Genomic DNA, 12832 nt, shown 5'->3' on the forward strand with positions numbered 1-12832 from the left:
TTTTTTTTGCAGTACGCGGGCCTCTCACTGCTGTGGCCTCTCTCGTTGCGGAGCACAGTCTCCGGGCACGCAGGCTCAGTGGCCATGGCTCATGGGCCCAGCCGCTCCGCGGCATGTGGGATCTTCCCGGACCAGGGCACGAACCAGTGTCCCCTGCATCGGCAGGCGGACTCTCAACCACTGCGCCACCAGGGAAGCCTGACCTCATCTCTATTTTTGAACTGCTTTGGCTACCAGAAATACAAGTTTGAAGCATATGGTAACTCAGAAACATCTTACTAATAATACAGTTTGTTGCATTAGGTCTTTTTTTGTTTATTCTTTTTTAGGATTTCTTATGACTAAAGCAGTACTTCTAAACACTAGATGCACATCAAATCACTTTATTATTATTATTTTTTAAACAATGCCTATGCCTAGTCTTTATATCATACCAATTAAATACGAAATTCTGCAGATAGGACTAGCTACTAGTATTATTTTTAAAGTTTCCCAGAAGATTCTAATATGAAGACAGGGTTTATAATCATTGGAATAAAAAGAATGTTTTTTTTTCACATCTTTATTGGAGTATAATTGCTTTACAGTATTGTGTTACTTTCTGCTGTACAACAATGTGAATTGGCTATATGTATACATATTTCCCCATATCCCCTCCCTCTTGAGCCTCCCTCCCACCCTCCGTATCTCACTCCTCTAGGTCATCACCAAGCATCTAGTTGACCTCCCTGTGCTATGCAGCAGCTTCCCACTAGCCATCCATTTCACATTTGGTAGTGTATATATGTCACTGCTACTCTCTCACTTTGTCCCAGCTTCCCCTTCCCCACCCCCATGTCCTCAAGTCTGTCCTCTACATCTGCATCTTTATTCCTGCCCCGCCACTAGGTTCATCAGTACCGTTTGACCAACAACACATGAAAAGATGCTCAACCTCACTAATCATTAGAGAAATGCAAATCAAAACCACAATGAGGTATCACCTCACACCTGTCAGAATGGCCATCATCAAAAAATCTGCAAACAATAAATGCTGAAGAGGATGTGAAGAAAAGGGAACCCTCCAGACTGTTGGTGGGAATGTAAACTGATACAGCCTCTATGGAGAACAGTATGGAAGTTCCTTAAAAAACTAAAAATAGAGCTACCATATGACACAGCAATCCCACTACTGGTCATATACTCTGAGAAAACCATAATTCAAAAAGAGACATGTACCACAGTGTTCACTGCAGCTCTATTTACAATAGCTAGGACATGGAAGCAACCTAAATGTCCATCAACAGATGAATGGATAATGGGTAAAGAAGATGTGGCACATACAATGGAATATTACTCAGCCATAAAAAGAAATGAAATTGAGTTATTTGTAGTGAGGTGGATGGACCTAGAGTCTGTTGTGCAGAGTGAAGTCAGAAAGAGAAAAACAAATGCCGTATGCTAATGAATATATATGAAATCTAAAAACAAGAATGATTTTGACATGAGTGCACACACAACTGAAAATCACATTATAATCTATATGTACACTTTCGGGTAATGCTTTTATCAAAAATATCTGTAACATTTTCTAAAATATATTAACTCAGTGAATCCAGGAAGACATTGGGAGAAGGTAAGATGTTTTATATGCAGCCATAAGGGCAAGGCAAGTCAAGAACAGAGTCTGGGGCTCACATGACTGAGTTATGAGAATCCTTTTTCAATATTATCCAAATACAATGATTTATTGTAAATAAAACTACAGGGATCCACAAAAACTAGATGCAATTCACTACATCTAGCTTGGTGGTCTTCCAACTGGGACGCACACACTTCTGAAAGTACACAAAAATTTTCCGTGTAGACAGTCTTTAGAAAATAATTTCCCAGACTGTCAGCTTCCATGTATACCCTTCCCTAAAATGTATCTTCAAGAGAATAGCATCTGCTGCTTCTCCTTTCACACCTCTTCTCTTATTGTACTAAAGACACTCAACCTCCCACACAACCTGAATCTTGCTTTCACAGTGCATTGACCCAGTGTGTAAAATACCAAGTGTAAAAAAAAAAAAATTGCTATTCAAGAATGCAGATCTCCTGAGTGAGAGTTCCTGGAAGTTAAGCAAAGCAAGGAGAGGTTCTGCAAAAATAGTAACTGGTTTTATACAAGAAACACTCATGGCAAGACTGTGTCTAATTCTGTTTATTTTTCTATCTATCTATCTATCCATCCATTAGATTTATATTTTAGAAGTGAGATGACTGTCATATAGAGTTGTATTAACTCATTTATTGTAATTAAAAAAAAAACTCATTAGGGTGCATTTTCTACAGAAAATCTGATCTAATGGCTTAACAATGAGGTCTAACTTACTGTTGGAATTATGTGGCAGCAGATGTTCTCCATAAACTGAATTACCTAAATCAGCCCCTTCAAATTTTGATGAAGATATATTTAAATTAATATACAAACAATTCATCAGACAATCATATTTTATTAATTATAATCTTATGAAAATTGTTAAAATGCCAACTGAAAGCTGTTTGAAGACCACTGGTCTAGTTCATGCTACCTTAGGAGACTGATTGAGATGGAATTTCAGGGTGTTAATAAAATGTATAAATAAATCCAAATGAGGTGGACTTTTGCTAAAATAAGAGATTTTTTTAAGCTTTGAGCTTGCTAAACACTATCTAGGGTGTTGCTGTCATACAAGGACTGGGAAGTGCAAATTATTGAAATGCTAAGCAATCAACATAGCCTATCTGTTCTAGTTATTTGCATCTGCAAGGAAGGAAACATCTAAGCTCATTTTCCTGAGTGAATGCCTTTAAGAATAGGTTTGTGGATAGCAATTGAGGCAGACTACTGGGTGGCAGTGTTGCCCTGTTGGAGCAGGCAACACGTTGGCTTCCACTGGGTACTTTGCTCCCACTAGAATCTGCTACCTTTTGCTTAACGGTTTTGCACAAAAGTTCTTAAGTGCCAGTGCTGGGAGTTTGTTCGGGAGCTGGGGCAACTTTCTCTCTCCCCTTTATGTTAATGCTATTAAAACTGTTCAGCTTTTTGCACAATTTTAGAGAAATAGTACTTTGCTTTTATTTATTCTCTTCCCATTTCAACAGGCTGTGGAGCTGGGCCAGGATACACATTTGAGCAATAAATATTAAACTATATTCGGAATCATCCCTGCTCCCCAGTAGTTCCTAAGGATGAGTTCTCCTGTTGTAGCTTCCTTAGTCCTTCTTGCAAATTGGCTAACTGGTAAGGCTTGGCTGCTGGAAGACTGTTAGACACATACCTCTGAATCTCAGTGATAGACACAAAATGGGTATGAATTGAGAGCCCCATGACAAACATAAAGAATCTAGAATAGTGGATGGCATATAGTAAAGGCTCAACAAAATTAGGTTTCTTTCCTTCATCATTTCACTTTTCTACTGCAAATTCAAAAATATTTTAGGAAAAAACTTTCAAAATTAAGCACATATATAACAGCACTATTTCTAACAGCAAACATCAAACACATAGTAAATGTTCAACCACAACTGAATGGTTAATTTTGGCAAGACATAATTTTATCCTTTAAAATGATGTACACTGACTTTTTTTTTTTTTTACACTGACCTTTTTAATGATAGGAAAATACATAGGCATACATAGGCTATAATTCTGAGTAATAAAGCAGGATTCTGAATTACAAATATGATATCAGATACATGTATAAAAAATACATGGATGGAAACATGTTTCAGTTGATAATGTTTCACTGGATAGTGAGATTTTGCGTGGCTACTGTTATCTTTTTAAATTTATTTAAATATTTATTTATTTATTTATTTTTGGCTGCCTTGAGTCTTCATTGCTGTGCATGGGCTTTCTCTAGTTGGGGTGAGGGGGGGCTACTCTTCATTGTGGTGCACGGGCCTCTCATTGTGGTGGCTTCTCTTGTTGCGGAGCACGGGCTCTAGGTCCGTGGGCTTCAGTAGTTGTGACACGTGAGGTCAGTAGTTGTGGCTCCCAGGCTCTAGAGCACAGGCTCAGTTGTTGTGGCACACGGGTTTAGTTGCTCTGTAGCATGTGGGATCTCCCCAGACCAGAGCTCAAACCTGTGTCCCCTGCATTGGCAGGCAGATTCTTAACCACTGAACCACCAGGGAAGTCTCTGTTATCTTCTTGTAGTACTTGAGAATATCTTCCAAAAATTCCGGAAGGAAGACATGTTATCTTTGTGTTGGAGAATGAATAGTTTGATTAAACAGACATCCTAAAAGCAGCCTATTTGCTGGTGCTCTCTAGAAGGAGGAATTTTCCTGATGATAAGTTCTTAGGAAGTCTTTCACTGAAATATTCACCTTTCTGCTAACTCCTCAGCTATCTTTAGGACAAGCATAGTGGATATATTATTTTAAAAGTCCTCATTCCCTTAGCCCATGCCTAATTTGGGAGAGGAAGGAACTTCTTTCCAGTCTCCTGAAAATCTTGCTTCATCAAATAAGCTGTTTTTCTATAGGACTTTCTATTTCTTTTTTCATGATTAGAAGTCTTATCTTGATTCCTAGGTATCTCATTATTATTTCTAAACAAATCAACTTCACTGAGGTACACAATTTTTTATAATCAGGGCTTGCTTAATTTAAACCTTGTTTTTTTCTTTGTTTGTTGTTTTACAATAAGCCTTATTCAAGGACATTTGAACTATTCACTAATTATACCCTCTTGTGGAAGGAGGCTTCTTCTTATTTTGAAATCCATCTCCTGAATCTAATAAATTCTGTCTCTTCCTCAATAAGTAATTGACAACTATAGTTGGAGAGATACATATTTCACTCATCTTGGTCGAAAGCAAAATTAAACTTGGCTGCCAAATATGATCAATGCAAGCCTGTCTGCGAAGGCACAAAGACTCATGACAGGCTACATGGTTCTCTAGGCCCATCCTCACTTCCCTAGTGTATATAGGCAACTCTCTGCCTCTTTCTTCTCTTTTATCCTCCCTTTTAGAAATCCATCTATTTATAATTCTTAAATCGTTATGAATTTATCTCTGAAGCTCTCAGTGTCTGAGACTTAGAAACAAACTAATTTCCTGCTAAGAAAACCATACTGCATAATAATGGCTTTAGGTTAATAACACAGTTTTTGTAGTCAATGTTCCAAAATGTTTAAACACATTCACTAACTAAAATTACAAATGGCATCAATTTATGAATAATGTTGCATAACCAAGAATTATCATTTTTTATTGAGTGATTCAAAAATGTTAGCCTGTAGGTCAGCTGGGTCTAAATAATATAATGTCTTAATTGAATGAAAACATATATTTTTGTTTCATTTTACAGGTTATCAGTAGAGAAAGGAATGTAGAAAGAGCTTAAGTGGATTTTTCTGGGTTTTTGAAACTCAAAGTATTTATCAACATGAGGGGTTTACGTATGGTCTATGGAGTGGAAATTTTATGTGGTTGCCTGGGGAGAAAAGGCAGAAGAGACATATTGAAGGGGAGTAGAGTACAGATATTGTTCTCTAGCCCAACTACAAGAGATAGAACTGATGCCTCACAGAAAGAAAGGTGCTTCTGGGATAAATGTAAGGGCTCTCCATTCTCTAGAATCCACTTAAGACTCAGAGGAAAAGGCGATATTGCTTCGAGACAGAGGTAAATGATACAACACATTGCTTGCTGGGGAGATGTTCATTTATGCATGAGATTCAGCATCACAGTGAAAATGGAAAATAACCCTGTAACATTTAACAGATATGGTATGGCAGCTTTGGTGGCAATGGGAAGTGGCTCTTTAGATGGGAAGACAAATAGTGTTCCCTTGGAGAACACTCTTCCCTTGGAGAGCAGCAGCAGCAATGAACTGTGCCAGCAAGCGAAAGAATATGGACCAATGTAGCTGGCCACACGGATGTGCGAGATAAGCCTGGGCTTCTCAGAAATACCTGATGAGGCTTCATCTTCATGGATATTTGAAAGCTTGTGGTATCTTACATAAAAACCTTATTCTTATTCGTAGATTCCTGAGGCTGATGGGCATTGATTTTCCACAAATATCTGGTAAAAACCTGATTTTTCTCAATCGTCGCAGTCCTATAGTGAATGCAATAGTGTTCTCATGTTAATACAAATGAATTTTATCTCAGAGAGACCAATAAATTGCCCATTCTTACCCAGCCAGCAGTTGGTAAGACTGGGTTTGAAACTCAGCCCTTTAATCATAGATCCCAAATGTTTTCACTGCACATACTAGATCTTAAAGTTTTTCTGACTGAAAGACAAAGATTCTATATCTTCATATTCTAGGATTATTTCTAGGATTAATTCAGGCCTATTCCCTTCTTTTGCATGAATAAGCCCTTTACTCTCCCTGAAAGGAATAGCGGTGGTGGTTATAATGCAGGTAAGTAAGACAATCATACATTTTCAAGGTCAAAACAAGTAACCAGTGTAAATGGAGGGAGGTGAGGAGTTACATGTGCAGTTTAGCTCAAACATAAGATGCTTGCCAGTCACTTCTCTTTGCCACTGTGCTTCATGACCCATGCAATAGGACTGTTCTCTGGTCCATCAAGGCACCTCTGATTTTCAGAACCTCGTTCACTGACAACTCCTCTGAGACTGAATCTGGGGAACCATTGAAGCCAAATCTTTCACTTTCCACAAATACAGGAATTTTATTTATTTTAAAAAGTACAATTATATTATGCTGAGCCAGGGCCAGAAATTTTTTTTTTAAATTAAAATACAACTGAAGAAGCTGAGTCTGAAATATGATGAGTTTGGTGCAAGGTCATACAGCCAGCAAGAGACAGAGTTGGCAATATCTCTTAAGGTCTAATCACAGCCTTCTGTATCTTTCTGGACAGCAACTTTCAATTGAGTCAAACTACCCATCTAGCCAGAGAAAAGTAATATATTCAGAGAAGTTCTTTCTGTATCCCATTAAGTCATTTCATTAAGGAGTTTTTGTTAGTAACATCAGTACAAATCACATACCCAAGAGCTTCCTGACTTAGAGCACCACCCTTTCTCTAAAATTCGAAGTCCAAGAATTGTGGCATGGTCTTCTGATTCTTTCAATACTTAGAAAAGTTAGCATTCTTATTCATACTTTGCTTGTTTACTTTTTTGTGTTAGTAAAGTCATAAGCACAAGGTTGATATTTTCTCCGAGAATGTTGCAAGGTTCATTTAATTGAGAGACAAGGCATTAACTGTGATGTCTTTTAGTGGCTTGGTAGGGTCAATAAGAGTCCTTGATGAGGTAAAAGGAAGGTTTATAGTCATCTATATTATTTATTTTGCTTTAAATACTCATCAATTTGTAGGGAGAGGGACTATTAAAGAAGTATAATAAATGTTTGTAGTTAGCATTCCCAACATCCATCGGCACTTCTTTTAGCAAGAATCTCAATTTTCACTTGAGAAATCTACCCCCTTCAACTCTTAACTCAAGCTGTCTAAGTGGAGTTTCATCCCCACATGACCTAGGTCAAGTCAGGAAGTGCATTGCATTTTCCTGGTCAGTGATTGGCTTAGGCATGGTAGCGACATATCCCGATTCTATCAAAATGGCTAGGAATTTTGTGGGCTCATCTTGAAAACAGAAATATTGTTTGTTGACGATATCAAACATGAGAGGATATGAGACTGGGGCTGTTATAATAGACATATTATCATCGGGATGCAATAGTCTATGGTACTGGGGAACCGCCAAATGAAGCCTGAGAATGAAACCAACAGAGAAGGCAGACTCATGCGAGAACCTAAGTCCTAGTGGCTTTGCTTGAGCCCTGAACTAAGACCCTTCGATTTTCGCGTATTTGAATTAGGATATTTTTTTCCTAAATCATCAGGCGTGTGTAGTGTGTGTGTGTGTGTGTATGTTCTTAACTCATAAAATAAGGAAACTAAAGTTATTTACAGGTTGGATAAATGTGTGCTTATCCATCAAGGCAAATACATCATGCCTGATGGTCTTCCTCCTCTGAAAAAAGTATTGTAGTTGTTGAATATTTTGGATAAGTGGTTGTCATTCTGAGATACTCTAATCTTGTTATTCCATTTCACGTTGTCTGGTTTGGAATAGACAAATTATAATTTTTAAAAGATTTTAATTCTCAGTTTTATTAACACTGGAACAATTTATTAAAGGTATCACCAGCAATTTTCAGAAAATTTGAAGAAATAATTTAATTTTTTATTAAAAATTCTACATCAAGAGAGTAGGAGTAACTTATATTTGCCAAACACTTATAGGGAACTCTCATGAAAAACATTTCTCCCCATTCAAAGAATAAAACAATAAGTAGGCAATTTTAGAATCTGCCAAACTAGATATGTAGTAGATGTTGCTTATATTTATAAATTCATGGAATATATTTGGTTGAAGAGACTGTTTATATGTTCTTAGTGGAAAATCACTACTAGAGTTTTGGGAATTCTAGGTGAATGTGAAGGAAGACAAGAGAATTTGATATAATTCAGGTTATTTTCTGTAAGTAGCAACTGTGCAATCTATGCCTAGGTGGAAAGGGATTGAATCATGCACTCATTGCCAGCTTTAATCCTCGTAACCACAGCATCATTAGAGCTCAACAGTCTTCAAAAAAGGTAGCACTAAAATTAACTTGCTTACCTAAATGTCCATAGACAGATGAATGGATAAAGAAGATGTGGCAATATATATAATGGAATATTACTCAGCCATAAAATGAAATGAAATTGAGTTATTTGTAGTGAGGTAGATGGACCTAGAGTCTGTCTTACAGAGTGAAGTAAGTCAGAAGGAGAAAAACAAATACCGTATGCTAACATATATATATGGAATCTAAAGGGAGGGATGGTTCTGATGAGCCTAAGGGCAGGACAGGAATAAAGATGCAGACATAGAGAATGGACTTGAGGACACGGGGAGGGGAAAGGGTAAGCTAGGACGAAATGAGAGAGTGACATCGACATATATATACTACTAAATGTAAAATAGATATCTAGTGGGAAAGCAGCTGCATAGCACAGGGAGATCAGCTTGGTGCTTTGTGACCCCCTAGAGCGGGGGATAGGGAAGGTGGGAGGGATACACAAGAGGGAGGGGTATGGGGATATATGTAGACATAGCTGATTCACTTTGTCATACAACAGAAATTAACACAACATTATAAAGCATTTATACTCCAATAAAGATGTTAAAAAAATTAACTTGCTTGTTTCTTCTGTGCTTGAAATTGGAATATGATGTGATTCTAAAGAAAAAACAAGTTCTGTACAACACAAACACACTTCAGGTGAAATGTACCCATGGATAATCAGTATAGATCTAAAAGAAACAGGAATCTTAAGGTAATTCTCCTAAAAAGAAAAGAAAAATCTCTACTTGCCCCTTGGAAAATTGTCTCTTTTCTGTGACTCAGGTTAAACATTTGATGTTTCAGCAGTTTCAATAATTCCCAAAGCTCTTTGTAATACAAAGTACAAGAACCGCAGAGAAGGTAGTACATTGAACACTTCTTTAGGATGAAGCAACAAAGTGCCATGATCTACTTGAGGTGTTACAGCTCTGTCACCATGTTAGCTGTGTGATAGAAATTTTCTGAATTTGAGGGCATGTGGGAAAATCCTTTAAAAGCCTTCAAGTGTAGTTACTAAAGTGTTCACAGATCCAAGATAACTTAATGCCCTTGGAAATGAGAACAATACTTATGACTTCAAATATATTTTTGCCATTACTATAAAAATATTTCTTACGTGCACTTCTTTAATTTCTAAAACAATAAATAATCTCCAAAAACACTGAAAAACTCCAAATGAAAAAAAAAGGTTTATAATCTCATCACCTAGAGGGAAATATTTATAATATTTTCTAGTTTGGCCTCAGTCTTTTTCCTGTTGTACCTCCACATAAATGAGCTTCTCTGTGTGATGGCTTGTATGTAAAAAAACTAAAGTGATATATGTTGTGCATATTATTTTGTATTCTGTTTTTCTTACTTACATGAGAAGGACCAAGTTAATGAATATCAGTTGATCACATGATTTTTAATGGATACTTACTACATATACACATGTATTCAAACAATCATATATTGTTGTACGCTTAGACATTTCCAAAGATCTCCATAATATGGTAAACCATATTAATCATCCTTCCTTTCTCTGATACTGAAATCCTTTTTATAAATTTTAAATCTGAATCTTATAGCAAGTCAGTTAGAGATCAGTGATGTCGAATTTCAGTAGGAATACCCCAAGAATATTTTCACTCTTGATTTGTTGATCAGTTTGCTTCTCCTATTACTATATAGTAACTGATTATTTGCTTATCTCCTTCACTAGGCTATAAAGTCCTTGAAGGTAAGGACTATGTTTTCTTCAGCTCACCATCATATCAGAAGCATCCCTCGCAGTATATGGAACATTGCAAGGGCTCAATACTTATTATTAAGTGAGAGAAACATAGACTAAATTTTCTGAGACAATAAGAAATATGACAATAAGAATGTTTCAATGGTAAAATCATGTGTTGAAACCTATTTTTCAGATACTACAATGTTTTAAGTACATTATTGTATTTAACACAAGTCAATGATGTATTACAATTCATATTATAGGAAGAAATATAATCAAGCATGTTAAGCAACTTGTTTAAGTTTACAGAGACACTAAGCAGAAAATTCATGATGCAGCATACAGTCATCTAGTTGAGAGTCCATGTTCTAAATGACCATGTTGTAGTAATGGTTTCCAACTGTATTAGCATACCTATTCCCAAGCTGCCTCAAAAGATCTAAATTGATATTTTTTACTGAATGTTTCTATATGCAAATAATTTTTATAAACAACTAATTAAATGAAAATTTGTCTAAATTTTTCTCTTGAGGAACACTGAAAGCATTTCCTACAATATTGTGCATAGTAAACCATTATCCCTCCTCTTTCTGCACCTACCCTCCTGGTCCCCCAGCTCCCCCCTTTTGAAGATGTGTTATAATGGTGCCATTACATATCTTATTGAATCTACATTTTTTGGCAGATATAGTCTTGTTTCTGCAAGGCTGGAGTGTAACAGAAATGAAATGCTAACCTTCTTTGTTGCAATTTTTTTCTCTCTCCTTATCTTCTTAAAACTTCTTTCATTAGAGCATAGGGTATATAATTTAAGACTCTGGCTCTGGCTCTGACCACACATGAGGTCTGCCTCCAATCCCATTGAGAATCTCTACATTTTTTCATTTGTCATTAACATATTAGGGTTGTCAAATTCACATAGCTATAAGATCTACAGCCAAATGGGTGGAATTAGCAGAAACAGCAAGTGCATGATTCATATCAAATCAACATATTGGGGAATGCTTATTATCTGCATATAGAGGGTGAATATCAACACCTCTAGAAAAACTGGTCACAGATAGGAATTTCCCACAGTGCAATCTGAGAGCCATGAGCTTTCCGTGTCTTGTGTTACTGCTCCCACTGCAGGGTTTTAGGTTGCCTCTGTACTCTCTTAAAATTTCAAGATTTACTCTAATGAATCCTCTGGATTTTTCTCAGACAAGGGCCTCTGGAAACAAGATCCATCAACAGTATTGGCCTAGGATGTTTCTTGGTAAAGAAAAATCATCCACAAATGCAAGGTGCCCAGTGGACCTAGCCAAGTCAACTGATGGTCCATTGCAAGCACATACTGTGAGATTAAATTCTATGGCTTTTATCCTTACCCTTATCCCAAAATAATGTGTGTGTGTAGGGGGTATTAATAGTAGGTTCAATCAAGATTTATTAAATAATTTTATACTGAATAAAGTTTATGTTGAAGAGTCCTGTAAAAAATGTTATTTGAACAAGTTGCCTGTGATTAGTTACCACTTATACTTCAAAGCTAGCAGAGTGAATGCAGCGCAGTTCACTGTTGGTTCCTAGATCCCTATGGTTTGACTTTGATATGTCTAGTAGTCTAGAAGGCCGGGTAAAGGCAGTTCTGGGACTGAAGTAACCCCTCTCTGGAGGGCCTCATTATTTTGTAAATGTGCTAAGCATTTTGGGAGACCACCTCCATCTCTCCTCAGGGGAAAGCTTCAGGTGGGTGACTCTCACTAGCCCCTCTAAGCAAGTAGGTAAAAGTTCTGCTGCTGGGAATTATACTTGTCTCTTCCCACAGACTTGCAAGATGTAGACCGGGCTTAACTCATATAGGAAAGTTAAGAACAATTTTGTTGGTGGTTTCAGGGCTGTGTGAAACATTGTGTTGCAACACTCAGAATCTCACTTTTGGACTGAAGCACTAATTTCCATAGCTGCTGAGAGGGTTGGTTACCACAAGCTTGTGTCTGGGTCCAGAGGTTCTCCTTCTGGAGATTATTATCTGAGTTTGAGAGAGCCGTTTTGTCCAAGCTCATGCCCCCTTCCTGGAGTCAGGCCTCATTCAATGACTGGTTGATATAGGGATGGAGGCCTAGCATCCTCACACCAATTAGGCCACTCTGCAATGCCATTCAGATTCAGTACTCTGTCCAATCTCTTTCTCAGAGTCTGCTTCCTGGGGAACCAAACATGCCCCAGAAGAAGGCAATAGGTTTCCTTTGGTTCTACAAAACAAGCCATCTCTCAATTAGTCAAAAGACTTCTCTAAATTGGCCAACCTACATGAGCAGTGATTTATATTGGGATTTGGGTCCAAAGACTGAGTCGTAGATAGAATTCATTTACTAGCCAATGTTCACTGCACAAATATTTTCCCAGTAGATATCATGAGAAAAAAGTAGCTGAAAAAAAGAGAGAGAATAGAAAACTTTTGGCAGTTATAGCAATGATGGGAATTTTTTTTTTTTTTTTTTTTTTTTTTTTTGG

Source organism: Lipotes vexillifer, unplaced genomic scaffold (genome assembly GCF_000442215.2).
Source record: "Lipotes vexillifer unplaced genomic scaffold, Lipotes_vexillifer_v1.1 scaffold199, whole genome shotgun sequence".
Classification (NCBI taxonomy): domain Eukaryota; kingdom Metazoa; phylum Chordata; class Mammalia; order Artiodactyla; family Lipotidae; genus Lipotes; species Lipotes vexillifer.